At 41.3% G+C, this 8,417-nt stretch overlaps 1 protein-coding gene across 1 annotated transcript in view; it reads left to right on the forward strand.

Annotated features, from left to right (window-relative positions):
• The window catches only part of KIAA1468 (KIAA1468 ortholog), a 131,498-nt gene that overhangs the window by 121,038 nt on the left and 2,043 nt on the right, over nucleotides 1–8,417 (forward strand).

An 8,417-nucleotide genomic window follows, 5' to 3' on the forward strand; every position in this document is an offset into this window, starting at 1 on the left:
TGTTTTCTCCTTAGTGGCTAGCCAAATGCCAGGGTCTTGTATCTAGCTTGAGTTAAGGAGATTTTGGGAGTCAAGTCATGCGTTTCTTTGACTCAATGCTTTGTTGTTTGTTTGGGGTTCTGCTGGGTTTTTTTCAATGAGTGTACAACGTTTTGTTTTCCTGAACAGGCTATGTTTGTATCTTTAGAACTGAACAATAAAAAGAAATGGAGTAGTACAATGTCAATCTAAAGACAAAGGTGTAAAATGCTGTATAGAATGTCTAAAGAAGGAAACGTGGTGTTGCAGTTTCAAATTTATGACTAAGCAGAGTTGTTAACAAGAAGGTTCCTGTAAGGTTGCAGTTAATAAGGAGATAACTTAGGCTGCGTACACACAAGAATCTCCTTGTAAAGAAACTTACCCAAAGCTGCATGCACAGATATTTGAATGCTGAGGTCATGAAGAGTGGAAAGCTTGAACTGTACAGCCAAAGAGGGGGACCTGTGCACAGGGGCAACACACAGTGGGTACACGTGCACCCCCTGACTGTGGCAGTGCACCCTCTACAAAAAGGCGCTTGAAACACCATTGGGTGGTGCCTGTGAGCAGTCACCGCTCACCACCCCACTGCCAACACCACCAGCGGTGTCTGCAGGTGGTCTGCGATCCCTGCTGGCCACCACTGACACTGCCGCTGGACATCTGCAGGTAGTCACCAACCCCTGGTCGGCGCTCACCCCATCCGCCATAACCGCCAGCAGCATCTGCGGGAGCTCCCCTGCTTACAGCCCCCACAGTCCCACAGCCATTGTGTCATCGTCACTGTCCTCCCCCAGCTGCCAGTGGCACGCATCATTCATCTTGGCATGTGCTGCAGGCTTCCTTAGTCTGCCCAGCAATAGATCACAATGCATAGGGCAGCCCTGATTGACCCAGACTACCCATGGTCAGCCTGTTGTTTTTCCCTGCAGCATAAAGTGGGAATTGTTAAGGGGGATTGTTCTAGAGCAGCAGAGTCCATTGACCAATACTGTCTCCTGGAGGTGAAGAGGAGAAGCTGGAGGACCATATTCTCTCCTGGAGGGAGGGGGGTATGATTTAACCCTCGTGGTTCCCAGTTTTATTCTCCTGGAGTTGGCTATATTCTGTATACCCGTGTTTCTCCTGGGAAAACAGCAACTTTGCCAGGAGAAACTGAATGTCTATACAAGGCCTAAATTGCTGTAAAGGATGTTACGTCCTTAACATTCGGACTTGTAACCCATCATAAACTCTACTCACCTACGTTTGAAGATAACAACATTGAATCCAAGGGTTGATTTTTAAGTGCAGTGGTTCTCAACCCTTTTAGACTCAGCACACCCTTCCAGAACTGCTGAATTTAGCAGCACCATGTTTGAGAATCACTGGTCTAGAGCCTCAAAGATGAGCACCTGTTTCTTCCTCCTTTCTGATGTTTCATTGGGGTCCCATTGTTTGTTTTATTTTTACCCATCTCTTTTTCTTTAGTTATACCTGAGGGGGCAACCAAAGAAAAACAGCTGGGTAAAAATATTACCCACCACTGTGACTGACTGCTCCTCTGGGGTCTGCTGCCTGTTTCTCTGCTGCTTCTTCCCCACCCCACCCCTTTCCTATGTTGTTGTTGTTGGCTTTTGTGTGTTTTTTCCTTCCTCTTGTTTGGTTTCATGTCTTTGCACCAAAAAAATGCATATAGATGAAAGTGGTGTGCATTTAAAGTGATTACACCTCATGCTGCTTGAGATGCTAGCTATTATACAGAGCAGATTTTTTTTCTGCAGTAAGCTGCTAAATTATTTATTGTGTGTTTAGCTTTAATCTCATAAACCTGCCTGCAGTCTTACATATCAGTCCGAGTCTTCTATAAAGCACATAAGTCCGGTAGCACAAGGCACTTGAATGAGTAGGCCTTTCCCCTCAGATAAAACAGGTTCTAAGAAACGTTTACATGCCTCTAGCTGGAGATGTTTGCCTTCCTAATTTGACTAGTAAGGATTTGCAGTGTACCAGCTAGCAACTCTTTAATATTTAGTTGCCCCTCAGAGCCCCTTCCTCCAGCCCTGGGAGCATGGGAAGAGCAAAGGACAAGCTGGACTGAAAATTACAGCTCTGCAGCCCCAGGTCCACTGTTCTGCCTAGTTCAGGCATTGCCAGGGGAGGAGGGAGGACAGCAACCTGAGTGCCACTGGGGCGGCGGGGAAGAGCATGCTTACTGTATTTTTCGGACCATAAGACGCACCTGACCATAAGACGCACCCAGTTTTTATGGCAGGAGAGACTATGCATGCCGGTGGCCGGCCATTTTTATTGCCAGCTCCCGGCCACTGGCACGGGCGCCGGCTTCCGGTGTAAACAAGCGGCGGATGTCCCGCTCGGGCTCCGCCGCCTCCGCGGGCAAGCTCCGCCCCGTCTCCCCGGGACACACACCTTCGGACCATAAGACGCACCCTCATTTTCCCCCCACTTTTGCGGGGGAAAAGTGCATCTTATGGTCCAAAAAATACGGTACCTCCTCACTTGAGAACTGAATTAGGTTGGTGGCCATGACAGCCCGGTTAAGAATCCTGTTTTAGTACTTCCGTAATCTGAGCTTTGTATTGCAAATCTGTAAAATTTCTGGATTTTATCCATACTATCCATCCTGAACTATTTCTGTTGTAGAGTATTCCAAAAAACTGTTCTTGCCTCATCTATTCTCTAGACGAAAAAGTTAATCACCTTGAGAGGGACTTTTTTTCCAAAAAATTTCTGGTCGTTGCATCTTTTACAAGAACTTGATCACAGAATGTTTTGGAGACGGTGTCATTCTCCAAGAGAACTCCTATTAGTCTCTTCTATTGGAGCTGGTTTTAAAAGTTGACAATTCTGTACAATAGAAATACTGAACTGAAATGATACAAAACTGCAGTCAAAAACTTAATATTCCATGTGTTTCAGAAGCATTACCGTTATTCACTGTTTTATGTCCTGATGGAAAGGCCCTTTAGATGTAGGACAAAAAATTTCTATCATCACCTTTTTGCATATTAAGAAACAGTATTCAGAAACAAGCTGATTGTATTCTGTTCTACCTACACACTTGTTACATGGGCAGATTCTGAGCATTCCTCCACAAATGCATTTTCTAGAAGGAAATGATGCCTACATGCCCTTATACTTACAGGCAGTCCTTGGACTTGCAACACAATTTGTTCCCGAAAACTCTGTCTTAAATTTAAATGTTGTCACTTAGAACCGATTTTCCCATAGGAAACAATGTTATAAATGTTGGATTCATTCCTGAACCAATACCTGATACCCTGTTTTCACCAAAAATAACCCAGAATTTTGTTCTCAGTTCAATTATAGATGAGTAATATAGCTACATTAATGTATTTATATTGTAAATAGCAATCTTGATTTGGAAGGACTTCTTTGAAGTGATTTTGCTGGACTTTTTGAAGGGTTTTTGGCTGGAGTCTTCTCAGGAGTCTTGGCTTCAGGTTTTTCTGGAGTCTTGTCTGCTTTGTTAAAGAAAGTGTCCAGAGAAGTTTGGGCAGATGTTCTCTAGGGAGATAGGTGACACAGCGAACTTGTTTGCTGGCGTGGAATCATGTCAGATCAAGCGTTGTAAAGTTGAAACTGACATCAAAGTTAAAACAGGGTGTCAATTTATAAACATTGTAAGTGCAAAACATTGTAACTCAAAATGTTGTAAGTTGGACTGCCTCTACATCCAAACTGCACTGGAAGTAGGTGGCATCAAAATAGTCTCTTTAAGGAGCTACCTCCAAACTATTGTCAAACTTTAGTACGGTAAAAGCTCTGTTATCTGGCCTGGGAATGGGGGATGCTGAATAACAAAATATGCCGGTTAGTTGAGCGGCCTTCACCACTTTTTCTGCCGCATCTGGAGTGTCCCGCCGCCCCTCCCACCGCATCGCCACCCCTCCTGCTGCGGGCCCTGTGGGACAGAGGCAGGCCCTGCACAGCCCTGTGCAGCCTGTTACACCCCCAGGCCGTGGGGGCTTGGTAATTCAAGCTGCTTTGCTCTGGGCCATGGGGGCTTGGAAAAACTGGAAGCGCCACAGTGGCCGCTTCCGGTTTCACTTTATCTTACAAGCCGGCATGCCGGCTTGTAAGATGCCGATTACTGGAGCTTCTACTGTACTATGTTATTTATTTATAATTGCATGAATCATAGCATAGTCCAACATAATTGGACTCATTTCTTTAGGAAAGATGAAAAAGGTTTGCTTGATTCGCAAATTAATGCTCTTCAGTTAGACTGAGGAACAAGTGGGTAGACGAGTGGTTTGAGGAGTGTTCTTACTTTAGAGTTAGCCTTCAAATCAACTCAGCCAGGTTACAGATTACTCTTTAAATGAGCAGGTATATTGAGTGATGAAATAGTCCTTTGTTTTATGGAGTTTAGACTAATCTTTGGACAGAAACAGGTGTGTGTATCTACATCTGATATATGACAGAAGTATTGGTATTAAATGATACTGATAAACTATTTACAGTATAGCTGTTACCTCTTCTTTCCCCTGTAGTGGTAGAAGGTTTAGCAAGCTCTTGTAATTTTTCTACCCCGTTTTCATTCAGTGATTTTAGCTAACTTGTACCGCTACAGGATTATGAAGATGTAACAGTTGCCAGGATGTCAGAAAGTAACTTCCATGGAAGTTGGGCAGCCCTGTTGTATGCAAAGAATAATTAGCCAGGTTCTAGATAAGTGAAGTAAAATATAACGTGTATTGCATGTGAAGAAACTATTTTGATACCACAATTAGAAGTACTTCCTGTATGGTAAGGATATGCAGTAAGTATTCGCATGCATCAGTGACACAGCTTCCAATTAATTTCCATCTAAAATGCAAACTGCTGAGAAGTTTGATTGAAAAAAGAGAAGTCTTTGCAGAAAGTTGCATTTGTTTCCTTTTATTTAACCTTCCCTTTTTTTCCCTTTCAGCATCAGATATATTTTTGAAAAATCTCTTCAAAAAAATAAAATTGATGCAAAATGTTTTATAACTTAAGGGTTACTTCCACATATATACAAACTTTTTTTTAACCCTTTGAAAGCTTTAGTTAGTTTTGTTATAGCCTACTTCTCTTTAAAGTATTGATTACCTTTTTAAAAGATTACATGCAACCAAAATTATTGATTTTGATTTTGGAGCATCATGCAAGTGCACTCACAAAAAACAGAATTGAAGTAAATTAAGTTCCAAGTATTTTGTCATCATTTTTAACATGAGAAAAATGTGAAGTTCATCAGAAACTTTTAGTGGGTACTTTTGTGATTTTAAAATTAAGTTTTATAAATCTTGAGGTTTGTTAATAGGCAACTTTTATTGGAAAAGATGAATCATTTTGATCTGAGAGAACCTTACCTGTAAAACTAATGTTATATTGATTAGTGAAATAGTTTGTTTGTTTTTTTTAATTTTGTAGTAAGACTGAAGCCCAAATTGAAGGAGATAATTTTTTTTTTGCTTTGCTTTGTTGTTTGTTTGTTTTGGGGTGTCATTTTGCATTTCAAACAGCTCATCGAGACAATGAAGTCAAGATGCTGTGGCACCCTGGAGTATCTTGAGATGCTGTGAGGTGTCACACAATGTTAGGTGTGCAAACATGAGTCACAAGGTAAACCCAGAGATTTCAAATAGGAATTTATAGTGTTAAAAACATTTTTGTCCTGTTGTGGTCTTTCTGAGTTCTTTGCAGCAGAAGAATCATTGTCTTATAAAAACTATGAAACAAGAAAAGAAAAATACAAAATGTGGTCATTCATTTTCCAATACCTTTATTTTCAGAACCCTATTTCTCTGGCTAAACTTTCTTTCAAGTTTTATTGAGGCACTGCTTATCATACAGCAATCTTTTGGCTATAAACAAGATGTGTTCCCTTCTCAAACTAGTCACTATTTCCTTTCTTTTTTATTTTTATTTTTTTTTACTTTTAAAAGATGGTACATTTAACATTTCCCTGCAAGGCCAGCTTTCCCTGGATTGTGAGCGCTGGCTTGGATTTTTATAGCATATATTAAAACGTTTTGTAGTCCATGGCTAGCTCATGCAGAATGAAGTAAGAAAAAGCTCTGTTCTCTTTGGTCAGTCAAATCAAAGGGCTTAAGAATTGTCCTTTGCATCACTGCATAACAAATCCACCTTGCAATAACAACTTGCTAGCGTTTTCTTGGCAGCAGCATATCAGCAACTGAAAGTAAAACATGCCACCTATGGTTATCTAACTGTTCTTTAGGTTCCCACTGACCTATAGAGATGGGTCTCTCAGTTCTGCTCTTTAATATAGAAAAATATTGTAACTGTCATTTAACAAGATTTAAAGTTTGAGGACCTCTGTTACTGTAGCACAGAATGTATTTTAAGAAAAAGAACCTTTTCAGCAACCTTTGTTTTTGAAAGATTATGGCTCTGACTGTCAGGTCAGCTCTGTATGTGCAGCACTATCATGTGAAGTGGGACTGTCATACAGAGAACACTGAGTCTGGTTTTTAAATTCTTAAATAGGCAGGGAGGCATCTAAACATCTTTCAGCAAATGAGTTGGGTGCTGACATGCTGATTGGACTTCAGAAAGCACCACAACATTTATTAAATTTATAAAGTATTGAACTGACTAAAGTATAAGAAATCTTTCCTCTTATTGTAAATAGTTTTAAGGGCATTTCAACAGCCTATTCCTTTCACAAGCAGAACTCTGAGGCCCTTCCAGAAATTTGGGGGCTCTGTCTTTTTACAAAATCTCAAGCAATACAAGTGTGCAATAATAATTTTTCTGTTTAATTCTTTTACCTGTTGAGAATCAGGAGCAATAATAAAATTAGTGTGTGTGTAAAGCAGCAGTCCAAGCAATTTTTTTTTCTTGTTTTAAAGTATATTTCCATTCATGCAAGTTAGGAACCAGATTGTAATTAATTGATTCCCTTAGTTTATGGTAGTGGGGGTGAAACCATTGAGTAATTCCTCGAGTACCATTCTGCTACTTGATTACAGATGTTTCAGTCTGAAGGAAATCAAAGTAGAACTAATCACTCTAATCCAGTAGAACTTGCTTTGTCCGTTCTGATTCAAGACATTGGTATGATCGGGGGTATGCATTCAAGAAGTTTTATTTGTATGGACATAGGTGCTATCACGATTTGGGCAGTTTCACAGATACAAATTAGTCTTCTAGAAAAGAGGGTATTGTCATTTTTGAAAGAATGTTTGCCTTGCTATTTTAATCAAACGTCTTAATGTAATACAGGAAGTGCAGCACACTTATTATCTCATCTGCTGTGACACGCTTATATTGTTAGTGATTTGCCATGAAGGAGTACTCCTACGATGACAATTCTCTTATCTAGGAAGTTGTGTATTGCAGGACCCTATAAATTCCAGAGAATTGCCATCTCTTATAGAATTACCATATTTACTCCAAAAAAATCACCCTGAATTAAAGGTGACACCCCCCCCAATAACTAGATTGTATATGTAGAAAATTGATAGATGTTATAATTTTTCCAAGTACAGAATCTAATTGGAGCATCTCAAATTTTGTTACCCTCACTGCTACAGCAGGAAAAGTAGGGCTGGGCAGGTAGTCCTTTGCCATGTGCCTCCCTCTCAGCTTTCTCCTGCAGCCAGCCCACGACCTGCACCCCCCACCCTCTGATGCCTGCCTCCCCACTGGCTCTGCCCCCATCCTCCCCCCAACCTTACCATCAAATGCAGCTCTGGCTTCATTCCCTTCCAGATCACCAAGCATATGAAAGTGTGGGCCCTACCTGGACATGCAGCAGTATTACTGTTGCTGATTAGCTGGGTGAGGTACAGAGTTTCCATGCGCTTCATGCCTGGGTGGGAATCAAGCCAAAGTCATGCTGGACAGTAAGGGTGGCGGTGAGGGTGGGGGTGGGGAAGAAGGACTGCAGGGACAAAGGTAGGAGAGATGCAGCTGCTGTGGCTTCTTTGGGCTATAGTCAGAGCCACAGCACCCAGCGCTCTTCCCCGCCCACACCCAGCTTCGTACTTGGATCCAAGACCAGGGGCTTCTTTCCCCTTGCTAAGTGCAGGGGTGGGGCCTCATCTTGGATTCAGTTACATATGGTAAGTGCAACTTCCTCAAATTTGTTTCTGTTTTCACACTAGTTTTAAGGTAATTTGTTTGGGCTGCTTTGCTCTTCAAAATCAGCTTTGAAGGTTTGAAAGACCACATCTGTCTTGAATTTTGAAGCATTTAGAGTTGATACTTTTAGTTGAGGGGAGGGAATAAAGGAGTGGCTGTTTCTCAGGAAGGCATTTGTTCTCAAAGCTTATTGCTAAAATTTTAAGCTGATACTAACAAGACATCTACAGAGAGTCAGATAAGTTTGTGAAGGCATTCTCAGGTTGTGTACTGGGACTATAGTTGGAAGACCCTTC

Source organism: Crocodylus porosus, unplaced genomic scaffold (genome assembly GCF_001723895.1).
Source record: "Crocodylus porosus isolate Cpor-Errol unplaced genomic scaffold, CroPor_comp1, whole genome shotgun sequence".
Classification (NCBI taxonomy): Eukaryota; Metazoa; Chordata; order Crocodylia; family Crocodylidae; genus Crocodylus; species Crocodylus porosus.